The sequence below is a fragment of the Panthera onca genome, chromosome A1 (genome assembly GCF_046562875.1).
Source record: "Panthera onca isolate mPanOnc1 chromosome A1, mPanOnc1 haplotype 2, whole genome shotgun sequence".
Taxonomy (NCBI): domain Eukaryota; kingdom Metazoa; phylum Chordata; class Mammalia; order Carnivora; family Felidae; genus Panthera; species Panthera onca.
The window spans coordinates 111,202,787-111,229,420 of NC_138339.1; the positions used below are offsets into that span (position 1 = coordinate 111,202,787).

The 26,634-nt window shown below is 38.9% G+C and overlaps 2 long non-coding RNA genes across 4 annotated transcripts in view; one reads left to right on the forward strand and one right to left on the reverse strand.

Annotated features, from left to right (window-relative positions):
• The window catches only part of LOC144616886 (uncharacterized), a 482,774-nt gene that overhangs the window by 280,225 nt on the left and 175,915 nt on the right, over positions 1-26,634 (forward strand). The gene's annotated exons all lie outside the window — the stretch shown is intronic.
• On the reverse strand, positions 579-13,130 carry LOC144615680 (uncharacterized). 3 transcript variants are annotated; one of them, XR_013554120.2, is made up of 6 exons: positions 12,781-13,130; positions 12,148-12,319; positions 7,982-8,089; positions 6,866-6,912; positions 4,941-5,023; positions 579-888 (listed from the first exon to the last, which is right to left on the reverse strand). It is a non-coding gene; the product is annotated as an uncharacterized LOC144615680 (long non-coding RNA). The 3 variants fall into 3 exon arrangements; XR_013554119.2 differs by lacking the exon at positions 6,866-6,912 and having other exon boundaries at positions 12,737-13,125; XR_013554118.2 differs by lacking the exon at positions 6,866-6,912 and having other exon boundaries at positions 12,781-13,123.

Consider the following 26,634-nt stretch of genomic DNA (forward strand, 5'->3'; position numbering starts at 1 on the left):
TTATTTTTGAGACAGAGAGAGACAGAGCATGAACGGGGGAGGGTCAGAGAGAGGGAGACACAGAATCTGAAACAGGCTCCAGGCTCTGAGCTGTCAGCACAGAGCCCGACACGGGGCTCGAACTCATGGACCGCAAGATCATGACCTGAGCCGAAGTCGGCCGCTCAACCGACTGAGCCACCCAGGCGCCCCTGTTTATTAATTTTTAATAAAGCATTTATTAATCCCTGATTACTATCAAGCTCCATGGAAGGTGTTTTTTACAGTCGTATAAAATGTGTATCAATAATACATAAAATATAAGATACATAATAAGCATGTGAAATGTTCAATATTTTTAGTCATCTCTGAAATCTAAATTAAAATCCCAGGGACATACGGCTACACACCTACTAGAATGCTAAAGAAAAAAAGACAGATGATACCAAGTGTTGGTGAAAATAGGGAAAAATCCTAACTCTGGTAGTGTAGTTGGAAAATTTTTAGTATCCCTTAAAACATTGAACATATATGTACTCTATGATCCATGAGTTCCACTCCTAGATTGTATTAGTTATCTGCATCAGATTACTACAACATAATGGCTTAAAACCATAGTAAATATTTATTATCTCATACAGTCTCTGAGGGTCAGGAATCCAGGAGCTGTCTTAGCTAGGTGGTCTGGCCACAGGATATCACATGAGGTGTCAGTGTGTTGGCCAGGGCCACAGTCACCTGAAAGCTGGACTGGGGCTGGAGGTTCGGCTCCAAAGATGGCATATTCTTATGACTGACAAGTTGAGGGTGGCAGTTGGCAAGAGGCCTCAGATCCTTGCCATATGGATTCTGGCGTATTCCTCCTTTTAGTGTCCTCCTTGCAGCTGGCATCCCACAGAGTGAATGATCCTAGAGAGAGCAAGGTGGCAGCTTTTATGATGTAGCCTTAAAAACCATGCTCATGTCTATTTTTTTCCTAATATATTATTGATTACATAGATTAGCCCTATTCAATGTGTGTATATGGAGTAGGGGGTAGGGATGCATGGTGGCAAGGATCATTAGGTGCCATCTTGGAGGCTGCCTAAAATATAGGTATTTATCCCAGAGAAATAAAAACAAATGCCCATAAAAACTTGTATAAGAATGCTTATAGGAGCTTAATTTATAATAGCCAAACTGGAGCAACCCAGATATTCATCAACTGGAGTCTGACTAAACAAACTGTGGTATATTCACACAGTGGAAATGACTCACCAATGAAAAGGAGCTAACCACTAATAAATGCAATAATATTCATCTCAAAAAATATTCTGAGTAAAGGAAGGAAAAGTACATAGGCTATGATCTCATTTATAGGCAGTTCTAGAGTGGGCACAACTCACTTAAATTGATGTAAATCAGATTAGTGGTTGCTTCTTATAGGGGTGGGAGGTAGATTGAGGAGGGATGGCTATAAGGAAGGTTTCTGGGTAGTGGAACTGTTCTCACAACTTTGTTAAAACCAATTCAACAGCACATTTATGTTCTGAAGATTTTATTGTATGTAAATTAAACCCCAATTAAAAATATAAGGTATGGGGCACCTGGGTGGCTCAGTCAGTTAAGTGGCCAACTTGAGGTCAGGTCATGATCTTGCAGTTCGTGAGTTCCAGTCCCACATCAGGTTCTGTGCTGACAGCTCAGAGCCTGGAGCCTGCTTCAGATTCGGTGTCTCCCTCTCTCTCTCTGCCCCTCCCCCACGCTCTCTCTCTCTCTCTCTCTCTCTCTCTCAAAAATAAGCAAACAATAAAAAATATATAAAGTGTAATCCAAGGGCCACATTTGTGATATGTTATAATTAATAAGAGAAATTAATACTTGGGAAATATTAAAGGTATAGTCTTAATTTTTAAATAAGTCAAAACAGCAATTATAAGAAAATATTAATGATATCTTAATTTTTGTATTCACAATACTATCATTCAGAGTAATAGTTGATTTATTTTTTGTCTATTCCCATCTTTTTAAATGCTTTTTTGGAAAATAGATAAGAATGTTTTATATTCACAATTTTATAAACTGAGTATATATGTAAGTGGTTGGTTTGTCACAGTATAAACAGTTCTCCGGATTATTAAAAACTCTTTTGAAGTATTGTTTTCAATTGATATATTTCCCTGTAGGACTACGACATAGTTTATATAACTCTTCCGTTCATGATGAACGTTTAGGTGGTTTCTCCTCATTTAAGGAATGCAGTGGAGTTATACACAAAGGTTTTTTTTTCTTTGGTATTTGGTATTATTTCTTTATTCTGAGGTTTTAGAAATGATCTAGATAAAAGCTTATGATTCACATATTCATGTTGTTTTTTAGAGGGTTAAAATCATTGTATACAAATACAACATATTAAAGTACATTTCCTTCACTTTGGTTAGGTGCTAAATACACTGAATGCTTTGGCCATGTGTTTATTAACCATTATAACTGAGAAAATGGAGGTTTAATTGAGCTTTAAGGAGGAATAGAAATTTAAATGAATATTGGGTTTCAGAAGGCAAGGATGAGGAAAGGGTATTTCTGCAGCGTTCGTGGCATGGCAGACAGAGCCGTGCAATGTCAAACCCAGGGAATTGCAAGTAGTTTAATATAAAAGCTTAGAGTGGTGGTTCTCAATCTTGGCTGTATTACAGAATCACCCTAGGGAGAGAACTTAAAAATCCCACCACCTAGGCCTTACTAGACAATAAACTCAGGATGGGTGGGTATAAAATTCAGGCATCAGTAGTTTAAAAACTCCCCAGGTGATTCCTGTGTGTAAGCAAAATTGAAAACCACTAGTGCAGACTGAGATGGATTGGGATGGGATGTAATTAGAAAAGTGAAAAGATGAAGACCGGATGTAGCAAGCATCGTGCTCTAGGACAAAGTGTGGACTTTCCAGGCAATTGAGCAGTGTTCATGTTCTTCCCTTATCACCCTGGAGTCTTTTGCCTTTTCCTTGCACAGGTGTCACTTTACTCCGAGCAAACAGGGAGTACCATGTCTCCTTGTGGACAGGCTGCTCTCAGCCTGCCGGAGCTTCTCCCTCTCCTCACTAAGATCTGGAAATGCCTTGGCATTTTCACTCTATACCCCCGGGCAAGTCCTTAAGCACTGATTGATGATGATGGGATATGAATAATGCAGCTTCCTCTCCCCTGATCAGGACAATTGCCAGGTGTGATTTCCACTAGTGCGCTCAAAGTAGCCAATCTGCAAACTTCGTACCATCCAGGACACAATCAGTTTGTGGCAGAAGGGAAACCTACATGCTGCTTCCTTCCCAAGGAAACAGTTTCAAGAAAGAAATGTCAGCTGAAATAAACAGTGGGTTTAGTGACTTAGCTGCCAGCATGTTATCACTGACCAGACACACTTGATTCTCAGACCATAGGGATCTACAAACCACACTGTGAATAGCACGGACTTCCGTCTCTAGGTTGCCCTTGCATTAGTGAGCCAGTGTCATCTATTGTGGATGGGGCTTTATCTTTCAGCCTTGCCTGACTTCCTTCCTTTCCCTTTTCTTCTTACTTCCTGTTCTTGTATTTCCTAGAAACTCTAATAAATGCCTTTCCCGTGACTCTTAGTGTCAGCAACTGTTTCTAGGAAACTCAGTTAAAATAAGCAGTGAGGATTGTATTAGAAGGTAAAACTTGTGCTTTAGGAAGATCATCCCAAAGAATCATTTAGAAAAATGGGGCACCTTGATGGCTCAGTCTGTTAAGTGTTGGACCCTTGATTTGGGCTCAGGTTGTGATCTCATGGTTCCTTTGATGGAGCCCCGCATGAAGCACTGTGCTGACAGCTAGGAGCCTGCTTGGAATTCTCTCTCCCTCTCTCTCTCTGCCCCTCCCCCGCTTCCTAGCATGCACATATGCTCCCTCCCTCCCTCCCTCCGTCTCTCTCTCTGTCTCTCTCTCTCTCTCTCTCTCTCTCTCTCAAAATAAATCACTGGTTGTAAAACTCAAGGACCTTGCCAGGCTCCTCACAATTTGTAAAGTAAAATTTGCTTTATGGTGTATATATTTTTTCATTTACATTTTGGAGCTCATAGACTGATTCTACATTATATCTGTAAGGAAACTTAGGTATCCCTCAAATATCTGTCTTGGGCACATAATTAAAAATTTCAGGCCCTCGTTTTTCTCACTTTTTGAATGAGGAAGAAGAATTATTTCTATGACCCCTTCCAGTTCCGTAATGTTATATTCAGCAGTGCCTGCTCTATTACGTCAGTGAGAGAAGCATAAAACAGACTATTTTCCAGTAGCGATTGTCACTTCTCAAAACAAATTGACAAAAATCATACAATTATTCTAAGAACAATTCTGCAGGAAGCTAACCTTTGCCCATTTTTCTTAATGATATGTTTACTGCTTTTAACTTTGCTTTGGAAATGGGAAACCATCTAATTGGGTTGATAAGGTCAGCATGCAGGAGGTTTGGAAAGAGATTGGATAATATTTGTGAGTGTGTATATTTGCCTAGACATGCTTTTTGTCATGTTTATTGCACTTTAATGATTAGTTAGAAATAATAAGGCTGCTGTATATTCTCTTACATTAATGCTCTGTCATTTATGGATTATTCTAAGGTCATTTGAAAACACAGAGAAAATATAATTATTTGAGGGTGCTTTTGGAAGAGGTGGGTATATTAATAAAATAGTAATTTAATAACACAGTACTCCTCAAAACAGAGTTTGCCCAGTATCTATAGTTCATAGAAAGGGTTTATGAAGCTGAATGAGATGAGTTATATTTTCCCCTATTTTCAAGGAGCATTGAAATTAAACTTGGGGTGAGTTTGTGGATCTAGAAAAGTGAATTAACAGTGTGTAAATTATTTCTTTTCATCAGTTTATCACACCCTATCCACAAACAACCCTGAAATACATAAATACTTTCTAGACTCTATTGTGTTATACAACTTACCTAGGCAGAAATTGGAACTCATTAGAAATGATCTCAATTCTATTCCCTTTTGGGGTTCTATGTTGTGGAGTCTTCAAGGATAACTTTAAAAATAATAAACCATAGACAATTAGGGTATGTTTGTAGCATTTTCTTAATTTTATTTATTTATTTATTTATTTATTTATTTATTTATTTATTTATTTACAGAAAGTGAGGGAAGGACAGAAAGAGAGAGAGAGAGAGAGAGAGAGAGAGAGAGAGAGAGAGAGAGAGAATCCAAAGTAGGCTCCGTGCCAAATGCAGAGCCCGATGCTGGACTCAATCTCACGACTGTGAGATCACGACCTGAGCCAAAAATCAAGAGTTGGATGCTCAACTGACTGAGCCGCCCGAGAACCCCAATTCTTTTTTTTTTTTTTTTTTTTTTTTTTGTTAAACAGGGTATAATAGAAAAGTACATAATTTTTCAGTGTATAGTTCAGCAATTTTTTACATATATATACACTTGTGTAACTACTTTCTGGTTTAAGATACAAAGCAAGATTTAAAAGCCATCCTTCTCACCATTGGGTATCACCATTCTTGTCTTCCCTTAGCTTGGTTTTGACTGTTTTTGCTGTATAGTATTTGACTATATGGATAAGTTTTTCTCCTCTTGATGGGCATTTGCTCTGTTTTCATTTTTCAGATATTACGAATATCTGGTAAGTTTTTTGATGGCCATATGTACTCATTATTTTTTAGTAGCTAGAACACAAATTAGGATTGCATGTTCATAAGGTAGGAATAATTTAGCTTTACTACTTTCTGTCAAATGTTTTCCCAAAAGGGTGGTACCAGTTTTCTTTCCCACCGGAAATATATGAGAGACCTCATTCCTCTGCATTTATGCCAATATGTTGTATTGTGAGTGTTTTTAATTTTAGTTGCTCTGGTGAATGTGTGGTAGTATGTCATTACAGTTTTAGTACTCATTTTCCTGCTGAATAATGATGGTTGAGTACCTTTTCATATACTAACTGGCTTTTATGAAACCTCCTTTATAAAATCCTGTTCAAATGTTTTAACTGTTAATTATCTTTTTGTTACTGATGTGTGTTTATGTATTCTGATAAATATGTGAATATACTTCTTTTGATGAACAGAGTTCTTAATTTTAATGAAATCCAACTTCCCACGATTTCTTCTATGGTTCATGCTTTTTGCATTCTGTTTAAATATGTGACTTGAAAAACCAGTCACTGCATAATGTATTCAGTAAGACCCTAGGCTTATTTTTAAAAATTACTCTCTGTGGTATAGTGGAACATATTGAAGACTTCATGAAGCGCTGGGTGTCCTGTCTTTCCAATTTCTAAGTATGTACTTTGGGCAATATACTTAATCCTTTACATCTTTTTAATCATTCATAATGTGATACCTTAGGACTCTCACTCAGTTGCACGTGGCCGAAAACTAAGCTAGCTCAAGCAAGAAAAGCTGATCTGGTTGGAGGATAGGTCCTATAATCAGAATAGCTACCTAATCGTTGTTAGCACATATGAGACCTTAGGGGCCCGTCACCACATGATACTGTTATCTCTGCTTTTTTGCTCTGTGTTGGCCTCTTCCTCACTGACAGCAGATGGGTTTTATGTAAAAAGAGACATGGCAACTGGCAGCTTCAGGCTTAGAACACCCCAGCTGAGCATCTCAAAAGGAAAAAAAAAGTGATTTTCTGTCCCCTTCACTTAGGTATGTAACAAGATTCTGGGGAGTCATCTGTCTACCTATGTGAACAAAGAGGAGAGAAAAACTATTATTATTAACCCTGGATTGAAATCAAGAAGGGAATAGTTCCTACAAAGAAGTAGTTATGCTCTTGCCAGGAGGAGGGAGATAAGGTGCTGGGCAGACACAAATAATAGATGTATACTACAAAGGGAACAAAATGCCTGACTTACAAGAGTTGGTTGTTGAAAGTCTTTATCAGAGAGTTGGTTGAAAGTACCTGGTACAAGGTAGAGACACAATGCTTATATGTTGAATGTGAACTATAATGGGGATCTCAGAAACTTTTTTCTCCTGTTCTTAGAACTGGAGGTCTAGAGAGGATCATGGCAGACCTAAGCGAAATCAGGGATCTAAGATGCTGTTCTAGGCTCTTATTTGGAAGTGGCTTTCAGGGATTTTTAAGGTCCCTTGTAGATCTCTATATTACACAGGTCTGAACAAAGCTCTGCTTTGATTCTTCCTGTTGGTCCATAGAGATGCTCCTTGGGGTAAAACATGGGGCCCAGAATCTCCCAAGTCTTTATCCTCTATATTACATTGTTTTAAGTCATTCAGGACTCGACCCCTCTCCTGTCCAAAGTTTTTCCAACGTGGGTTTAGAATTCTTATGGTGATAATAGTGTTTAGACAGTTGATAAATTTGGCAGATATACAACATGGTTGCTTTTGAACCATCACCAAATGGAATATTTTTTTTAGCAGTAAGCACTTCTTAGGGCACTCATTATTTCTTCATTCCTTATTCCATCCCCAAAATATTTCTTGGGATCTGTAGGTTCTCAAACTTTGAAATGTATCAGAATCACCTGGAGGGCTTGTTATGCTACAGATTGCTGGGATCTACCACCCTGAGTGTATGATTCTGTAGGTCTGGGATGGGACTCAAATTGGCATTTCTAATAAGCTTCTGGTGTTGTGCTGCCATTGCTTGTTCAGAGTCCACATTTTAAGAACTAGATAGAAGAGACATTCCCCCAGATTGAGGCATGAATAAGACTCTTCACATCATATTCTAACTCAGTAGGGAAATTTGTAATTTGAAGAAAACTTCTTTTCCTTGTAAAATAAAGAGCCCTTATAAAAACAAAAGCAATTGCTGTCTAATTAACTTTTGCAGTTTTCTTCCTTTGAGGGTTAGGGTGAGGGCAGACCCATATACCAAATTAATTTCTTGCAGGTCATACAATTTGTAGAGGAAACAAAAATAATATCCTTATAAATAGCTGTAAGGATAACTCATAGGGAGAGTTGCAAGTAATCTTCACCTCTGCTCTAAAATCTCTTACCTGCTCCGCCTAATGAGATTTTCTGTTTTCCTTGTTTGTTTTTCTTTTCCTTTTGTGTTCTTGCTGTGTGTGTCCTGGGAATCAGATGTCCCCAAACAGCATTTCTAACTGAAATTGAAAGGGGTGATGTTACATTCTGCCCGCTTCAGACTCAGTCACCAAATGAGTCATAGGAACTACTGCCAGAGACTGAATCACACCACTGTCCTTCCATCAGCCCTAACCGAGAAATACCGTTAGCCGACCTTAGAAATTAAAATGTGGAAGCAAAGATTGGTTTGGTTTTGCTTTGCTTTGTTTTTGGTATCGATGTTGGGCCAATATTGGCAAAGAGGAGATCACGCTGAGTGGTGTGAAGGAGAGGACAAGGACAGATTTTACAATAATGACTGCCTCGGGTGATGGCTTTGTTCTCCTTTCAGAGGAGGGAAGTTCAAGTGTTGCTGGCCTTGAGGACCTCTGGGGCTTAGAGGTTTGGCCTCAGAGGTTTTCTTCCTCCGAAGATTTAGGGTTTTAAATACCAGCTATTAAGTCCAACTCCTGTTTGTGAAGCGGTATTTTCTCCTTTCTAAATTAGTATTACGGATCACCAAAGACATCTGTCTTCTATCTAGTGAAGAACCCTGCCCTGTGGTTAAAATAGCCGTGATATACCATGATAGTGTGGCATCCCTGGTAATGTCACTCTTTCACGCTCCAGTTTGCACTTTTGCACTTAACATGTAACTTTGAACTCTTGCTGCCAAGTACGGAGAAGAATAATAGCCTTATTAGAATGGAGTCTGGTAGTTTTGCTAAATTCATTTTTATTAAGTTTATTGAGAGGTCTCTGTGCCTGGGTCACCTGGGTGGCTCAGTTGGTTTAGCTTCCGACATTGACTCAGGTTGTGACTTCAGGGTTTGTGAGTTCAAGCCCCTTATGGGGCTCGCTGCTGTCAGGGTGAAGCCAGCTTTGGATCCTCTGTTCCCCTCTCTCTCTGCCCCTCCCTGCCTGGCACTCTCTATCTCAAAAATAAATAAACATTAAAAAAAAAAAAGTCTCTTTGCCCACTACCTTATTTCCAGGTAACAATTGTGGGATACATTTTTTTAAAAAGGAATTCTATATAAGTTATATAAGCATATAAAATTTAAAGCATTGAGAATGAGAGAGAATGTCAAAGTAGTCTGTCACTTTTCCGTGAATTTAAGGAAGGGAATGGGAATGTGCACTGGGTTATGGGGTAGAACTGAGGTTGTGTGGATTTGAGGAAATAGTTGAAGTTCCCTTGTCTTTCCATGACTTACAGTGATTCTGGGTGGTTTTGGAAGGTTGTGAAGCTAGGTAGGAAGTGGTATTAATAAAGTCTTCATATGTAAGTGCTGCCTTTTCAAGGCAGAAACATTTTATTTCATATCTTATCATTTCTCCCAGGAGATGGAGCTGAAAGGAAATGCATTTAAGCCTCTGCAACATTTCATAAATTGAGGGAAGATTTAATTCCCCTTCTATTTATCTAAGCATCATATACTATGATAGGCATGGGGGAGCCAAGAAAAATTCACTACGTGTGCCCTCAGTGAATTTCAGTTATAGTGGGAAGATAAACATGAAAATGAAATTATAATATAGTAACCTGATAATTCTGAAGTGTTGAGCATAAGGTCCTGTGGTGTCTACAAACAAGGGGGCTAATATCTCTGGAGGAGTCTCTGAAGGCTATATGGACATTTACCAGGCAATCAGGAGGGACGGGGTGGTGCAGGAAGATAGAGGAATATATGCTCTGACAGAGGCATGGAAAGAACTGACTTGTCGGTGTGTCAAAGTACGAAGAGGAAACTGGCAGGAGATAAAGCTACTCTGGAAAGTAGTGGCTGTGGTACTCAAGGTCTTCTTGTCTGTTGAAAAAGCTTTAAATGGTATCCTGTTGTCAGTGGGGAGAATTCTAGAGAAACTGGATGACAGATACTCCATCTAGCTTTTTCTAGAATCATGAAAGCATTGGAAGGCCTGGAGAGTCTAAAAACGACTCCCAAAACAAGACAATCCAAGAAGACTGGTGAGGTGTCAGGAGACCGATGAACCTTTGGAGTTCAGGAGCAACAAGGAAAGTAATAGGAAACTAGCCCCTGGATGAAACTGAAGGGGGAAAAACATGGGGAAGAGAAGCAGCTGAGTACAGAAACCCAGAGCATGCACACTTGAGGGACAGTTGGGGAGACAAAGATGGAACGGCCATAGTCTTGGTTAGGAGAAGAACTAAGAGAGTGTTGCATTACAGCAACTGAGAAAGGAGAAAAGCTGAGGAATAAGGACATGGGTAACAGTGTGAAAATGCTGTAGCGCAGTGATTATCCATTTTTTTCAATTTTTGATCGTCAATTTTTTTAATGTTGATTAATTCATTTTTAAGTAATCTCTACACCCATTGTGGGGCTTGAACTCACTGCTCTGAGATCAAGAGTCACATGCTGTTCTGACTGAGCCAGCCGGGTTCCCCACAAATCAGTTTTTTAAATGAGATCTTTTCAGTGACAAACATTTTGTTTACCTCTAGTATTAGGCAAGGTTTTCTTTGCAAGGAACAGAAAAGCAGACTGAAGTAATTTAAGCAAAAAATGAATTTGTTGATTCATATAATTGTTTTAAATTTTTTAAATGTTTGTTTATTCTTGACAGAAAGACAGAGCCTGATTGGGGGAGGATCAGAGAGGGAGAGAGGGAGATACAGAATTTGAAGCAGGCTCCAAATTCTGAGCTGTCAGCACAGAGCCCCATGTGGGGCTCGAACTCATGAACTGCAAGATCATGACCTGAGCCAAAGTCCAATGCTTAACCCACTGAACCACCCAGGTGCTCCTTGACTCACCTAATTTTAAGTTGAACGGGGACAAATGTAGTAACAGGTGTTTATTTTTTAAAGTTTATTTTTTTTAATTTTGAGAAAGAGCAAGCGCACAAGTCAGGGAGGGGCAGAGAGAGAAAGAGAGAGAGTATCTCAAGCAGGCTCCACCAGGTCAGTGCAAAGCTCAGTGAGGGGCTCAAATTTGTGAACCCTGAGATCATGACCTAAGCCAAAGTCAGACGTTCAACCAATGTAACAACCATCCAGGTGCACCTAGTGACACATGTTTAAATGGTGTCACTCAGCTAAGCCTGTCTCTCACTACTTCTTGTGTTTTAAAGTTTATTTATGTTTGTTTTGTAGAGGAGAGAGAGTGTGTGTGCCTGAATGAGGGAGGGGTAGAGAGAGGTGGGGGAGAGAGAATCCCAAGCAGGCTCCATGCTGTCAGCACAAAGCCTGATGTGGGGCTTGAACTCTTGAACCATGAGATAATGATCTGAGCCAAAACCAAGGGTCAGACCCTTAACTGACTGAGCCACTCAGACACCACTCTCACTACCTCTTTTGGCTTTGCTTGCCCATCTTCTATATTGGCAATGTTGTTAGGCAGGCTCTTTTCATGAAGTTAACAAAAAAATGGACTCTGAAAAGGAGGCTTAGCTCTTGCTCACCCCTGATGATACCCAAAGTAGAGTCTCTTTCTTTCTTCCAGGATCCCCACATCACTATTGGGGTACAGATTTTTTAGTCATTGGAAGGCATATGTTCTGCTGTCAAACATGGAAAAGTATCCCCCTGAGAATTATCAGAAGTTAAGATTTAAAAAAAAAAAAATTTTACCATTTATTATTTTTGAGAGAGAGAGGCAGAGTGTGATTGGGGGAGGGGCACAGAGAGGGAGAGACACAAAATCTGAAGCAGGCTCCAGGCTCTGAGCTGTCAGCACAAAGCCCTATGTGAGGCTCGAACCCATGAACTGTGAGATCGTGACGTGAGCCAAAGTCAGACGCTCAACCAACCGAGCCACCCAAGTGCCCCAGAAGTTAAGATTTTTGATTCCAGAAAAGAGAGAAAGGATGGCAGGTATGCAGATTAACCAGGGTCTCTGACTGGGGAATCCTGGGTTAACTTTAAATCGGTTTGTCTCAGAATTCCCAAACCATTTATACTCTTCTGTGAGAAGCCAGGCCTTAAATCCAGCCCACAGTTACACATGAGGGTAATTATATTTTCGGAATGTGTGCCTTGAGGAATATATAATGACAAAAACCACTACGAATTTAGTGACGCTTAAAAATGAATTTGTTTTTTAAATTCATGAGAATAATTTTTACTTACATTCTTAAAATGATGTATAGTGACATTTTTCCTCTACAAGTAATGCTTGGGGAGCTTGTGAATTTGTGAGGCTGTTTCAGTCACTCTGACATCCCCAAAACACAAATTGCATGTCTGAAGAATTGCAAGTTCCTCGTGGAGTCCACGGGTAGCCTAAGCATATTTTCAGGGCCTATTAAATAAAGAAATGTCCAGGAAATGTTACAGGACCCATACTTATGTAGTTTTGGGGGTGCTAGTATTTAAAAACTGCACCCTCAAGGTGGGTGATGTTACTAGGACCCAAACTGCTCATCTAGAAACTAGGCAAAAATGAACAGGCCACGTGTTGGTGGGAGTAGGGATTCGCATACATTACATAATAAGTACATTATTTTAGTTGATTTTCTAATTCTGTCCTGTTTTCAACCCTTCTGTGTGTATACGGTAGCAAATCCGGAAAAAAGTTTAACATGATAATATGGAAAGAGGAAACTACATATATGTGTATTTACATATGTGTATAGGTTTCATATGCATGTATACATGCATGTACAGATATACATATACATTTACGTATTCGTATACATATACACCCAAAACTCCTCACGATTTCTGAAGGAAGTAGCTTTCCCTTCAGTACAACTTAGAGACCTGTGCCACGCGAAACGGGTTCTGGATATATCCTAGTCTTTTGCGACGGGGCTGCCGGGTGCATTAGTTCTCCTGTCTGCAAAATGGAGGCTGCTTGACCTGTCGTCTTCTTCCCTCGCGGGAAACGCTCAACGTCCACACACAAGTGCTTCAGCGTCTCCGGTAAAGAACTGCCTCCCTGGCACCTGCGAGCTGTTATTGAGTGGTCCCGAGCGCAGAGTATTACATTAGGTGCAGTGTTTCCGGAATGACGGTTTTGTTAGCGGTCTGCACTATCTTCTGGTGCGGGGAGGGCTCCTGTGTGGCTTGAGCCCGGCCGCAGGGTCAGGAATCAACGCCCACGCCCAGGAGGAGAGCGGCAGGTGCGCGCGGCCCCTCCTTCTGCGTCCTGCCTGCCCTGCCGGTGCGGCTGCCAGCCGCTGTGGCGCCACCACTGCTCAGCTTGGGCCATTTCCCGACCGGCCACCCAGCTGTGCCTAACATCATCCACTAGAAATTCAGCTGGTGGAAAAGGGAGCACCGAAGTGAAACTGGTCTCGGTCACCCAGGCTGCCCCTCAATCCTTCTGACACTCTAGTCCCCTAGAAAATCGTCGCCGTAATCTAATTTTTCTGCAAAAGAAAGGAAAAACAACAACCCCCACTCTCCCAAAGAAACCCTATAATACTGATATTATGCTGTGAAGTATTTGCGGTGAGGTTTGAAATGGTGTTTGAAACAGTCATTCTGGTTTCTTGGGCAGTTACCAAATAGCTTTTAAGTACCTCTTTTTTTTGGTGTGTGTGTGGGGGAGTTCTGTCCTCAATTATAGATCCATTTGTAGAGGAAGACTTCACTCTTTTGCTAAATTGTCAGAGGAGTAGGTCTAAAATAATTTAATTGGGTTCCTGATGGAATGCAGTTTCATTTTCCCTGTTTTAAGAACTTAAGGTTTTATGGGTTTTGTTACTTTGCTGTTTCAAATTTTAAGTTCAATTTTATAATTTTATGAGCCTGTATTTTTTAAAATAAAAGCATTTTTTTCAAATAAAAATAAAAATGAGGTTAAAAAAGCTTTAGTTTTTTTTAACAAAAGGAACATTTCTTTTTAGAAGTCATGGAAAACCTTGAGGGTTTACGTATACTTTTTTTCAGTTCTGTTTCTCTTTGCCAGAATTACTGGATTTAAGAAAACCCTAAATATTGCTGTAACTTATCACAATTAGTAATTTTACTGAAAACTCTGGTTAAGATCAGATTGGGTCCATTTGTTGAGTAGTTAAGGAAACTGGCAGTATTACTTATTTTTCACAAGTGAGAAGCTACTTTGACATTTGTGGCTTCTAAGTATGAATCTCAAAATTTGCACTTGCTGTGCATTTGAACTGGTGTGCATTTTCTTTTGTTTTGAGTGCATTTTACCTTATAGCTGCACAAGTAGGGAAGTAATTACTTACAAATAAGTGATGTACTTAGGAAGGTTTCTGATCATGTTATGGTAGCTTTGATTAAATTCTCAAGTAAGGTAATTATTGCAAGAAGTTCCCAATTTAAAGCAAACACTTCATTAGGTTGAAGATAATTAAAAAAAAAAACATAGCCAGTTTATGTCTGCAGTCTTGGTCTCTTTCCCTCTCTCTGTCTCCCCCAATTTCTCTTTCTTTTTGTCCCTCTCCCTCTTCCTCTCCCTCCTTTTGGCACTCGGTCTCAGTAAAAGTGCAGTAACTTCCAAACCCATCTCAGGAAATAAATGCTATGTCCAAACTACTTTTGGGGAAAAAATACCACCATAAAATGATGTTGAGGGAATTGCCATAAGATAACGGTGATATTTCATCGTCCTGTGACATTACCGTCCTGGTTGTTTCTCTATTTTATATAATACCATACAACAACAGGCACTTTGTGAGGTTGAAATGTTGACATTTTTCTAGCATTTCTGTGTTTTAGGTGAGTGCCAGAATTGTCAACAGGAAGCCTTTCCAAAATCCCCATTGTTACCCAGAGAGAAAATAATGACATGGCCATGTTTTTAATATTTCAACAGTATGATTATGTTTGGTCATCACCAAGAAGTGGGAGGCTTCATATCCTTAGGAGTTTCCTTATTAATTACTTAAAGTATAAGAGTTATAGTGCACAAGAGGGGGCAAATCAGGTGCCCAGGCCACTAACTCTAATTAAGAAAAATATTTTGCTTTGGGGAAAGCAGGCTTTCTAATGGTTCCTGGCAGGGTTATCTGCCTCTAGATGGAGGTTTCCAGCACAAATTTCTCTTCCTGTAGTCAGTGAAAATGAATCCAACCAGCCTGGCTTTGTATCCCTGGATGGAAAGGGGAGGAGCTCAGAAATTGGTTTTAATTTATCAAATTCAAGTTGCCTCTTCCTTCACCATTTTACGATTATCATTGGCTGCCTCACCCCAGTGAGGTGCTTCCTGCAGATGCCATCTGTCCTCGCTGGCACCTTCTGCCCCGTTGGCATCTCCTGCAAGCTGGATAGTGAATGTCCTGTCACTTCTAGGATAGTGACTCTCAAATGGTGGTTTGTAGTGTGGCTAGTTTGTGGACTGTACTCTGATTTGTTGGTGATGTTCAATCCTACCATTATCGTATTTTTACTTTATTATATCCCTCATGGTTGCTACATGTTAGTATACTAGGCGAGAGGGGATTCTGAGACTAGGTGTTGGAAGCAGCCACTGAAAATGGCTGGAAGGGCACAACGGGCTATTGCTAGGTTGGAGCATGGTGCCATTTTCTGCCTCTTCCAGGGCTTGTGTGTCCTCTAAGGGCCAACCACTGACCTGCTATGCCTTCCTGCTCCACAAGGGGCCATATACTCAGAGATTTGCTGTAGTATATGCCTTCCAGAACTCTAACTACACTGTTACTTCTCTGAACTCATCTCACTCTACTCCTCAGTCCCGGGCTCACTCAGCCCCAGCTACCCTGACTTGCTGCAGACACATCAGGACACTGGTAGACACTTAGAGGGCTCACTCCTACACTGCTTCAGGCTTTTACTCAGATGGTATCTTTTCAGAGAATCTCTTCCAGGACATTCTACTTAAAACTGCAATCCCTGACTCATTGTACACATTTTGGTTTTGACCTTGCACATATCACTATCTCACGTAATATTTTAATCATTAATTATTTATATTACTTGTATGTTATTTACATGTCACTCTTTTATCTGTCTTCTTCTTTTAGAATTGAAGGTAAATAAACATAGGGATTTGATCTTTTTGTTCACTGCTGTATTCCCAATGCCCAGAGCACTGCTTAGCACTTAGCAGGTGCTCAGTAAAAAAAAATTTTCTTAAAGAAAAGATGAATGGATGGAGGCCCCATACTAGATATATCTATTGCTTAATTGGAGTCTATATAAACACAGCAGAGATGCTATTATAATTTTCTCATCTAAATTTGGAGTCAAAACTCAGTATACTCTTTCATTTATGAAGTCATTGGGAATGAGAAGTAGTCTTGGATTTATGTTGATTACACCAAAATAAGATCAGACAGTTGATTAAAAACAAAGTGTAATTGTTCTGTAATTTTTTGGGACATTTGTGTATATCAGCTTTGTCTAAATCTCAGAATCTTTTTTTTTTTTTTTTTTTTTTTTTTTTCAACGTTTATTTTATTTTTGGGACAGAGAGAGACAGAGCATGAACGGGGGAGGGACAGAGAGAGAGGGAGACACAGAATCGGAAACAGGCTCCAGGCTCTGAGCCATCAGCCCAGAGCCCGACGCGGGGCTCGAACTCACGGACCGTGAGATCGTGACCTGGCTGAAGTCGGACGCTTAACCGACTGCGCCACCCAGGCGCCCCTCAGAATCTTATTTTTAATTCATCTTTAAATATTTCTAAAATACTGAAATAGCTTATTGGGGAAAAGAATGTTTACTAAAGTGCTTTCTATATATTAATTTTCATACAAAACCTAATTTAATTCTTATGAAAACAATGTAACAAATACATTTCTAATGCTCTTTGAACTGAGATTCTGAATGTTTGTAATCACTCCATGTTTCAGAAATAATGAGAAGACCTGATCTTTACAATTTATGCTGTAAAATAAGGACTTCTGTGGGAAAACAAACCAGTGAATCAGATCACCTCCCATTAATTCATCTTCTGTTGGTTGAATATACCTCTCTGAAAAAGTTTTTTAATGTTTATTTATTTTTGAGAGAAAGTGAGAGAGAGAGAGAGAGCGAGCAGGAGAGGTGTTGAGTGAGAGAGAGATACAGAATCAGAAGCAGGCTCCAGGCCCTGAGGTGTCAGGACAGAGCCTGACTTGCAGCTGGAACTCATGAACCAGAAGATCATGACCTGAGGTGAAGTCAGATGCTCAACTGACTGAGCCACCCAGGTGTCCCTGAATATACCTCTTAAAGTAGGGCCCTGCCATATCATTCAGGCCCAACTGGCACCCAATGCCCCCCCATCATCTCCTTTCCACTTAATGATCCCAGGCTATTTCCCTCTATTCCTTGTAACACATCCTCTCTGTGTTCTGGTAGAGAAGACTATCTTTCTCCCTTGTAACCTGCCACACTTTACCTATTATATACCTATGTACTAGTTTCTGCCTCTTCTTCAGTGATTTCATGTCTGTTTCCCCTATGCTATTCCTTGTGGGCATGGATGCCATTCCCTTCCTTTTCTGCTCATCCTTACACTTAACACCCTTAAAGGTCTACTTGAAAACTGTACATTTTGTTTTTCTTGATCCTAGCCTACAACAGCTTCTCTCTTTTTTCTTTTTCTTAATTACTTTTGAACTTATTAGCTGTACCACACAATGTATTAAGCTCTAATTATAGACTGTAGTGTTCTGTAATTGTTTCTAGTGTCAGGCTGGTTATCTGAACAAGATAGTGTTTAAAGAGATTTATGCCTTATACTTGTTTTCTCCTTTAAATACTTCTTAGGGTAGATTTTACACCTTTGGGAGATGCTCAAAAAAGTCTTGGCTTTTCATCCTGAATATTTATTGAGTCCTGCTGGAAATCATGACATCATTTTGGGACAGAGACTCAAATGTGGTTTGTCCAACAGTGGTTCCTTCCAGTAACAATCCAACAACAGCTCTATGCATCTTGTCTACGGATACATTTTTGAAAAATCACTGTTGGGTTTTGTTTCGCTTTCATGATATCTGAAATTTGAATGCCAGCTATCACATTGTGAAATGTAGTTTTGAGGACTGGGTGAAAGACAGAATGTAGATACAAAGTCCTCATCTTCAAAAAGCAAAATAAAAATGCCAATACTTGGGAATTTCAGAACAAAGCACAGAAATTTTGGATAAATGGTGAGGCCAAAGAAGTCATTTGTTCCATTTCTAGGGCACTAGCAAAGTTGGGTGATGTGTCCTTTAAAGCATCAGTATATTTTACTTTTCCTTACAGCCTTGTGTTCTCATAAATGCTTTGCTGTTTCCTTGAGGGAGATGCCTATCGCATTAAAGGTAATTGGGATGGATTTGAACTTCTGAGGTAGCGTTAAACACTTATTAACATAAGATTAGAGGCGGCAAAAAGCAGTGAAAGATCTGCAGGTGATTTCAAATCAAGTATTACGCTGCAAATCTTTTTTGAAAGATGTATCTGCCATAGGGTACAGCCTAGTGAATGTACTTTGGCAGAAAGGAAAGAAGCTGACAGAGCCAGGGTGTATAGGAAGCATTGTCTCATATACTAATTTCTGTAACTTCTTAGTGCACGATCGTACCATGTTTGGACATACCTCACTTACTGGCATGAATTGAATGTTGAGCATTTGGTCTGATTTTTTTTCCCCCAGATTGTTCAGTTTTTAAAATGAAGTACCTTTATAGTTCCCATCTTTTCAGGGTACTGTGGAGATGAGAAGGGGCACGCATTCTCTAGCTTGAGAAACCTCTTTTGTCTCCCTCTGAGTGCAAGCGTAAGCTTAGTGGGCATTTGTGCATCAGAGTGGGTGCGTTTTCAAATTTATACCTCCAGAATCTGGAAGTAGGATCTGTTCCAAGAAGGGCAGGTGCCACTGGTAGAGACAGGAGTGCATGTTGCCAGTTTGCAAGCAGAGCAGTGTACTCTGAGAGGGGGGACAAGTGGGAGGCGGCACTGCTGAGGTCCTGCAGAGGCTCGTGGGGGGGCACTCTATAGGCTGCCGGAGCACAGCAAAATAGAGTCTGAATGTGTGCAGATTTCGCACTCCAGAAAGCCTGCGTACAGCTGACTCCGGAAGCATTGGCATCAAGCAGGGTCCCATTCGCTGAGCTGGGGATCCGAGTCATGGTCTTTAAGGAGCTTTCAGGGAGAAAGCTGGGAGACAAGGTTAGTGGGGAATACAATGAAGACCAACTTTGGAAAGTGGAGCGCGAAGTGACCACACAAGGCCCACACACTGATGCTTACTACATGTCAAGAAAAATCCCTGATCCTTTATACTTAACTTTTATGAATTCTTACAATTTATGAGGCAGATACTACTATTACCCCTAATTTGCAGGGGAGGAAACTGAGTACAGGTTGAGAAGCATGTACAGGGCCACACATCTAACCAGAGACAGAGCTGGGACTTCAACCCGGGCATTCTGGCTTAATAGTCTTGTTTGCTTAACCTCCCTACCTTCCAACCTCCTGTTGCTTTAGGGTGCCTGAATCAAATTGGTCTTTACAGCCTTTTGAATAGTGCATAAAGTTTTGAGCAAGAGAGATTTGGGTTGAATCTCTCTTCTACTACTTGTTACTTGTGACACTTTGGGAAAATTTCATTTTTCTTGGGCTTGGTTTTATCTCCGGAATGAGGGTAATGCCACCCCCCCCCCCACACACAGATTTTGAGGAACTAAGTTGAGTAAGAGGTATAAGCTAATAACGTGGCATCTGGCAAGAAGCTGCCCCTCACTCAATGTCTGTTTTCTTTTTCTCTAAGTGCTTGTTAATGTAGAGCTCTGTAAATGCCTCTTGACTTGGAATCAGATTGCTCCTGGGCATAGTGCTAGGCCAGGCTCCAGTTGATCAAGGATCTTGCAGGCTGTGAGAGAGGTCGTGTGGCACCTGGAGGCTTCCTGCCTGTTCACGTTAAACAACATGGTGGGTGTGCTGGAGTGGCTCAGTCAGTTAAGCATCCAACTTCGGCTCAGGTCACGATCTCAAGGTTTGTGGGTTCGAGCCCCACATTGGGCTCCGTGCTGATTGTTCAGAGGCCCAGAGCGTGGAGCTTGCTTGTTTCAGATTCTGTGTCTCCCTCTCTCTCTGATCCTCCTCCGACTTGTGCTCTGTCTCTGTCTCTCTCTCAAAAATAAACATTAAAAAAAAAAACAACAATATGGTTGCTCCTCTTTTAATTTACAGAAAAATGTTTTTGGCAAGTGCTTTTGTATACAGTTAAGTCCATTAAGCTTTGTATCTGAAACATGTAAACTAATTCTTGCTTCAGGAATAATACTTGACAAGTTAAAAAAAAATTGTGCATTTTTATAAACACGTCCATCATCTATTATTTTTTAAGATTCCTTGCTTTGTCTAACTTTGTGGATACTCAGGAGAACTAACTGTAATGGCCGTAAGTTTGAATTTCTATATGATACTTGATTTTCAAAATGATGCTTGAATTTCAAAGCCTGCTTCATGTTTCATAGCAGCCGGGGTATACAAGTTAGCAATCTGAAATACATGATCTGCAGACAAGTGGGGGATATTCTGCATCATTGTTCACATTAGAAGCATCAACCCAATCCTGACTGTAGAGTTCCATTATCACTCTTTCTCCCTACACCTTTGGCCTTTAGTTGCAAGCTATACTTAAAGCTATAGTTCTATATACTTTTTTTGTTAGTTAGTTTTATAATGCAAATAGCACACTTTCACTGTAGAAAAACTAGTTTACGTTAGGCACAGAAACAAAAGGAGAAAACCTTCCGTAATTCTAGAGCTAAACTGTGTTAAATTTTGATGTATATTCTTTGAGATTGTTTTCTAAGTAGGTATATGCATAGAAATGGGATCATACTATAAATACAGTTCTGTAACCTGTGTTTTTCACTTAACAGTTTATCATGAACATCTTTATATACACATCTCCATCATTATTTCTGATAGCCTCATAATATTCCACTATATATTTACAGCAATCCTAATTAAGATAATCCTCCATTGTTGGGTATTTACTTTGTTCACATTTTTTTTTTTCCTGTTACGAACCATGCTTTGAGCATTGTCTTTGAATGTGCATCTGTGGATCTCCTTCTCCTGCTGATTCAAAGGGCATGCATGTTTATCAGGTTTTTGATATATTTGCCAAATACCTGTCTAGAAGTATTGTACTGATTATATTCCCACTGGCAGTAAATGAGTGTTCCGACACTCAGTGTGATTTTTTAATTTTAATGTACCATCTGACGGACAAAATAGGACATCTCCTTATTTGGTTTTTTATATTGTTTACTAGTGAGGTTGATTTTTCTATACATTGATTTCAAATTTCAATTTACCTTTTGTGAATTTGCCTTTTACTGGGACATATTCTTAAATTATTTATTTATATTTATTTATTTAAATCCAAGTTAGTTAACATATAGTGTAATAATGATTTCAGGAATAGAATTCAGTGATTCATCACCCAGTGCTCATATAACACCCAGTGCTCATCTCAACAAGTGCCCTTCTTCATGTGCATCACTCATTTAGCCCATTCCCCCACCCAGCATCTCACCAGCAATCTGTAGTTTGTTTCTGTATTTAAGAGTCTCTTAATTGCTTTGTCTCCCTCTCTGTTTTTATCTTACTTTTTGATCCCCTTCCCCTATGTTCATCTGTTTTGTTTCTTAAATTCCACATATGAGTGAAATAAGGTATTTGTCTTTGACTGACTTATTTTGCTTAGCATTAATACACTCTAGTTCCATCCACGTTGTTATAAATGGCAAGATTTCATTCTTTTGGATAGCCCGGTAATATTCCATTGTGTATATATACCACATATTGTTTATCCATTCATCAGTCAATGGATATTTGGGCGTTATAGCGCTGCTATAAACTTTGGGGTACACGTGCCCCTTCAAATCAGCACTCCTGTATCCTTTGAATAAATATTTTTCTTACTGATTTTTAAGAGTTCTTCCTGTTGTAACTCCATAAAATAGGTGATATTTTCCTAGTTTGTATTTTGTGTTATAAAAGTATTTTGATACATATTTTTTAATTTTCAAAATTAGTTCAATCATATTCTTAGTTTACACACTTAGCAATGAATCTGACATATATAATGCTTAGAAAGACCTTCCTTACCCTTAAAGAAATAAAATATTTATGAGTATCTTATTCTAGTACTTCCATGACTTCATTTTTCCACAATCATACCTGGAATTCATGTGGAATTTATTGTTACGATATGAAGGTTATGTATTAGGCTTTGTTTCCAAGTGATTATCAAGTTGCCCCAATATAAGGACTTATTAACCCATGCTCTAAACATTTACATTGTTACCTTTATCAAATATCAAATTCTTATTATAGTTGTGTCTCTTTGGTATTTTTATTCAGTTCCAGTGAGTTTTCTTCTACTCTTATGCCAGAATAAATTATTTTAATTATCTTAGAAATTCTTCCTTCATTATTACTGTTTTTCAGAAATTTTCTAGATAAATGTATATGTTTATTTATATGATGTTTTAAATGATGCAAGCAGGGAGATTGGGAGGAGTGCATGTTGAGGGTAGAAGAAGGAGTATGGGAAAAACATTGATACTGTTTGCTGTATGATCTGTACCTGGGGTCCGCTATCTTCTCTGCCTTTGTGCATTTGTGAATGTTTCTATAATAAAAAATCTAAGTGGAAATAAATAGGAAAATGTTATTTCAATCAGAACTGTAGATGATTGGAACTGCAGTTCTTTCCTCGTCAGAAACCTGTTATTTCTTTTCTTGCCTCCTTTTATCCTCTTCCGTAAAGTAGTATTTTTTTTCATATATCCCCTCTACTTTTATAAACAAACAAAACCCCCAAATCTTCATACTTATTGTTTTCGAGGGTTTTTTGGTAACTATGACATTTCCAATGGTTTGGGTCTAGGAAAATATTGATTTGTAATCAATCACCTTACTAAACATGTATTTTTAATTTCTAATTTCTTTAACATAATTATAGATTTGCCTCCTCGTTTTCAATATGTATGACTCTTTTGTTGTATTTATCACCTAGCACTTGAAACATGTTGTTAACTATGGGTGATGGTTGTGGGTGTCCTTCTCCTGCTCCTGACTTTCATGGGCATGTCTGCACTCTTTCGCCACTAAGCAATACATAGGCTATTTAAGGAAGGTATGCCATATATTCCTCTTTTATTAAAGCTTGAAAATCAGAACTCACTGTTGACTTTTTTCACATTGTGAGAGAGGATTCTTCATTGATCTATTGATATGACAAATTTTATCAATAGATTTCTTCTTATTAAACTTGTCTCACATTCCAGAGTGTATAGACTAGTGGACAGTCTGGATTCTGTGGACTGTTTTACAGAAATTCCCTAAATTGATGGCACCCTTCCTTGATTTTTCTTTTGCTGCACTCCTATGATTGCTTCAAAGTGAATTTGGGAGCAAAGTGAATGAAATAAATGGAGTGAAATTTCCACTTTATATTGGAAGTTTGGTGTACTTATATTGACTAACATTTATTATAGGGTCACTATTGACTCACTACTTTTTTTTGTTTTGTTTTGTTTTGTCTTTAATTTTAGAGAGAGAGGCAAAGGGAAAGAGAGAGAGAGAATGTTTAGCAGGCTCTATGCTCAGAGTGAAGCCCTCTGCAGGGCTTGATCCTATGACTTTTGGATCATCACCTGAACCCAAATCAACAGTCCAATGCTCAACCAACTGAGTCACCCAAGTGCCCCAACTCAGTATAATTTAGATATAGAAACACTGTGGCTTATTTCCTATAATCAGTCTTCTATCTCTAGGAGTACTTTTCCCACTGATAAAGGTGAAAAAAAAAACCCCTTAATTTTAGTTCTTTTAGGCATTAGAATGGTTTCTGTTGGGTAAGTATTCAGTTCAAAGTTTAGCTCTAGATCAAGATTGTGTTTCTCCTTTTCAATTAGTTCTTGCCCCTTACCTAAAAAACAAAATGGTTTTTGGGTGCAGGAGGAAACAGGTTATCTGAATTCACAGGTTACTAGCCATGGCATCTTGGACTGTTAAATAACTTTTTGTGTCTCCCCCTTTTTTTTTGTTTCTCCATCTACAAATTAGGCATCAAAATGGTAGTAATTTTATAGAATTTTGTGGGAATTGAATGAGTAATATATTTTAAGTGATTCAAACATTGCCTGGCACACAGTAAATGCCTGGTACATGTTTGTGATTATAATAATGAAATTATTATTGTCCTCATAGCATTGGGGAAAGGGAGCTTTGGTTCATATGCTGTTTTCCAGTTGAGTGTTTTGGTATCACTCATCTCTGCAATGATATAGTCCATGTCCCTCTGGCCTCCCTAAAACTGGTTTAATGCTCCTGTTCTGTCCTCTTTCATGAGCAAAGAACAAGAATTGCTTTTAGGGGACACAGGTCTCTTTGCCCACTGAGGAGAAACCCAACCCTTGCTGGAGCTGTGGTTTTCCTTAAATCTGGCTGGGATTCTTATTTCATCCCCAGTTAGGGAAATCCTCCTGACAACTATCTTCTTTAGTGTCACTGCACCTTTTCTTAACCATCACAGTCCTGCTCTCCAGCCAGCACTGTCAGCCACCCCCTTTCCTACTAGGGGCATATAGGAGTTGTAGGTTACCTTTAGCGTCACTTGGCCCATCAGGGAGTCTTCTGGGTGGTATCCTAGACTCCCATCTGCCTAAAACAGTATTTCTGCCCTATGTTGATGTGAGGAAATTCAGTGGTGGGGGTATGCCCCTTCTGGAATTTAAAATGGATTAGTTTTTCCCTCAGCATACCTGGTGTTTTAATAATTTCTCTTCTCCCTCATCAGGCTAAAGTAAGTGATTTAATGAGTGTGGGATATCTTCAGAGCAACATGATTTAGAAGCAATAAAAATATATTGGATTATTATTTTCAAAACAGTGGTCTCCATTATATATTTACTGTGCATTCACTGTAAACAAATTATAATTTCTCGATACTAAGAAAGAAATAGGATGATGATGCCTCATATTTAATGAGTGCTTGCTGTGTGCTATCACAGTTTCCAGCACTTTATCTCTATGAATTTTGTATTCCTTCCAACAGGGGTATGAATCAGGATATTGTAGTTCTAGTTTACAAATAAAAAAAAAACTAAGTTAGAAAAAGAGGTCAGGTAAATTGCTCAAAGTCACATAATAAGTAACAGAGCCAGGATAGTCTTGGTCCTTAAAAGCTGAATAGGCAAAAATAAATTATAAAAATAATAATTATTATCAATAGTAATATTTTAAGGTTCTGAGATACTATAATATAGTGATTTATATTAAATATAAGTGATAAACTGGTGTCACCCCAAAATATTGAGAATTCTAGCTATTGTTGTGGTCTAACCGGCTCTTTACCAAATAATATTTGAGAATAAAATGATTAATAACAATATCTTTGTGGCACAGTATGGTATGGCGTGATATTATTTTCGGATGACAAGGTTTTAGATGAGCTGGAAACTTAAATACCTTTTTTACTACAAATTTGTTGTCCTTGGCTACTTAGATTTCAGACATTAAATTTGATTTTATTTTGCAAATTATATGTTTTACCTTATATTACTTCTTCAGTGAATTAAAGAGATTTTTAAAGATAAAAACTCCAGCGTCCCAAGTAGTATTGTCCTTTTGAAAAATTGAGCTAATAAACCATTGGGTGATAAAAGATAGCCAGATCCTTAGAAAAGAAACTGCCATTTCCATTTCCACTGAGAAATTCATCTATTAGCAAAATAATCTTTTAGGGGTTTTGCTGTTAGGTACTTCCATCACTCATCACCATTATAAATGAAAAGGGAACAAAATCTAATTTAAGGTGCCAGATGGGTACTTACATGAATGGCAGTGATTCAGCACAGGCTCCAATTAGAGCAACTAAGCTCTGAGCAGCTACTGGGTAATCATGGGGATCATGCTCAACAGAGGTGTGTTCTCTTCTGTGAGTTAGGGTCCTCTGCTTGTCCTTTCAGTACACTCAGGGGCTTTCAGGTTTGTTGAGAAACTTGAGAGCTGCTCAGTGCTTGCAGTTGAGAGTGGGTTTTACAATTAACTTCTTGTGGCAGAGTGATGGAGTTCATTTTAAAGCTCATTCAACGAGTACTGAAGAAGAAGGTATCAGAGTGAAAGGGATTTAAAACCTCTGAAAGTAAGATTTGAAATGTCCGTTTGACCTTAGAAAGGGCTGTGGAAGAACTTAGGCTTGGACACAGAAAGTAAAGATTAAATCTTGCACTACATTTGAGTGTCCTGAGAATTAGGACAGGGTCCTTAATCTGTTCCAGGGTAACTGCAGAATAATACTCCTGGGAAAAAAAAAGTCTATTGTTAATGAAAGAGTTTTGCAACATTAGTAAAATCTGAGTTTCCTAATAAAACCAATCTTTGCTTACTCAAGTAGAGGCTAAACAAAGTGAAATGAAGTTAGTGTTTAGGAAACACCTCCTTTCATGCAGGTGTGATGCTTAGTATGTGCTGACCCCAGTTTCTCATTTAGTCTACACAGCGGCCTTGCAGTATTGGTTTCAGTAGCTCCATATATATTGACCACGAACTTGACATTCAAAAGCGTTACATTACTCCTCAAGGTCACGAAATCAGGAAATTCCAAAATTCCTGACATCCCACCAATTTATTCTGTTCCTTTCCTTTTCTTCTCTGAATAAACATTTATAATGTAAATTC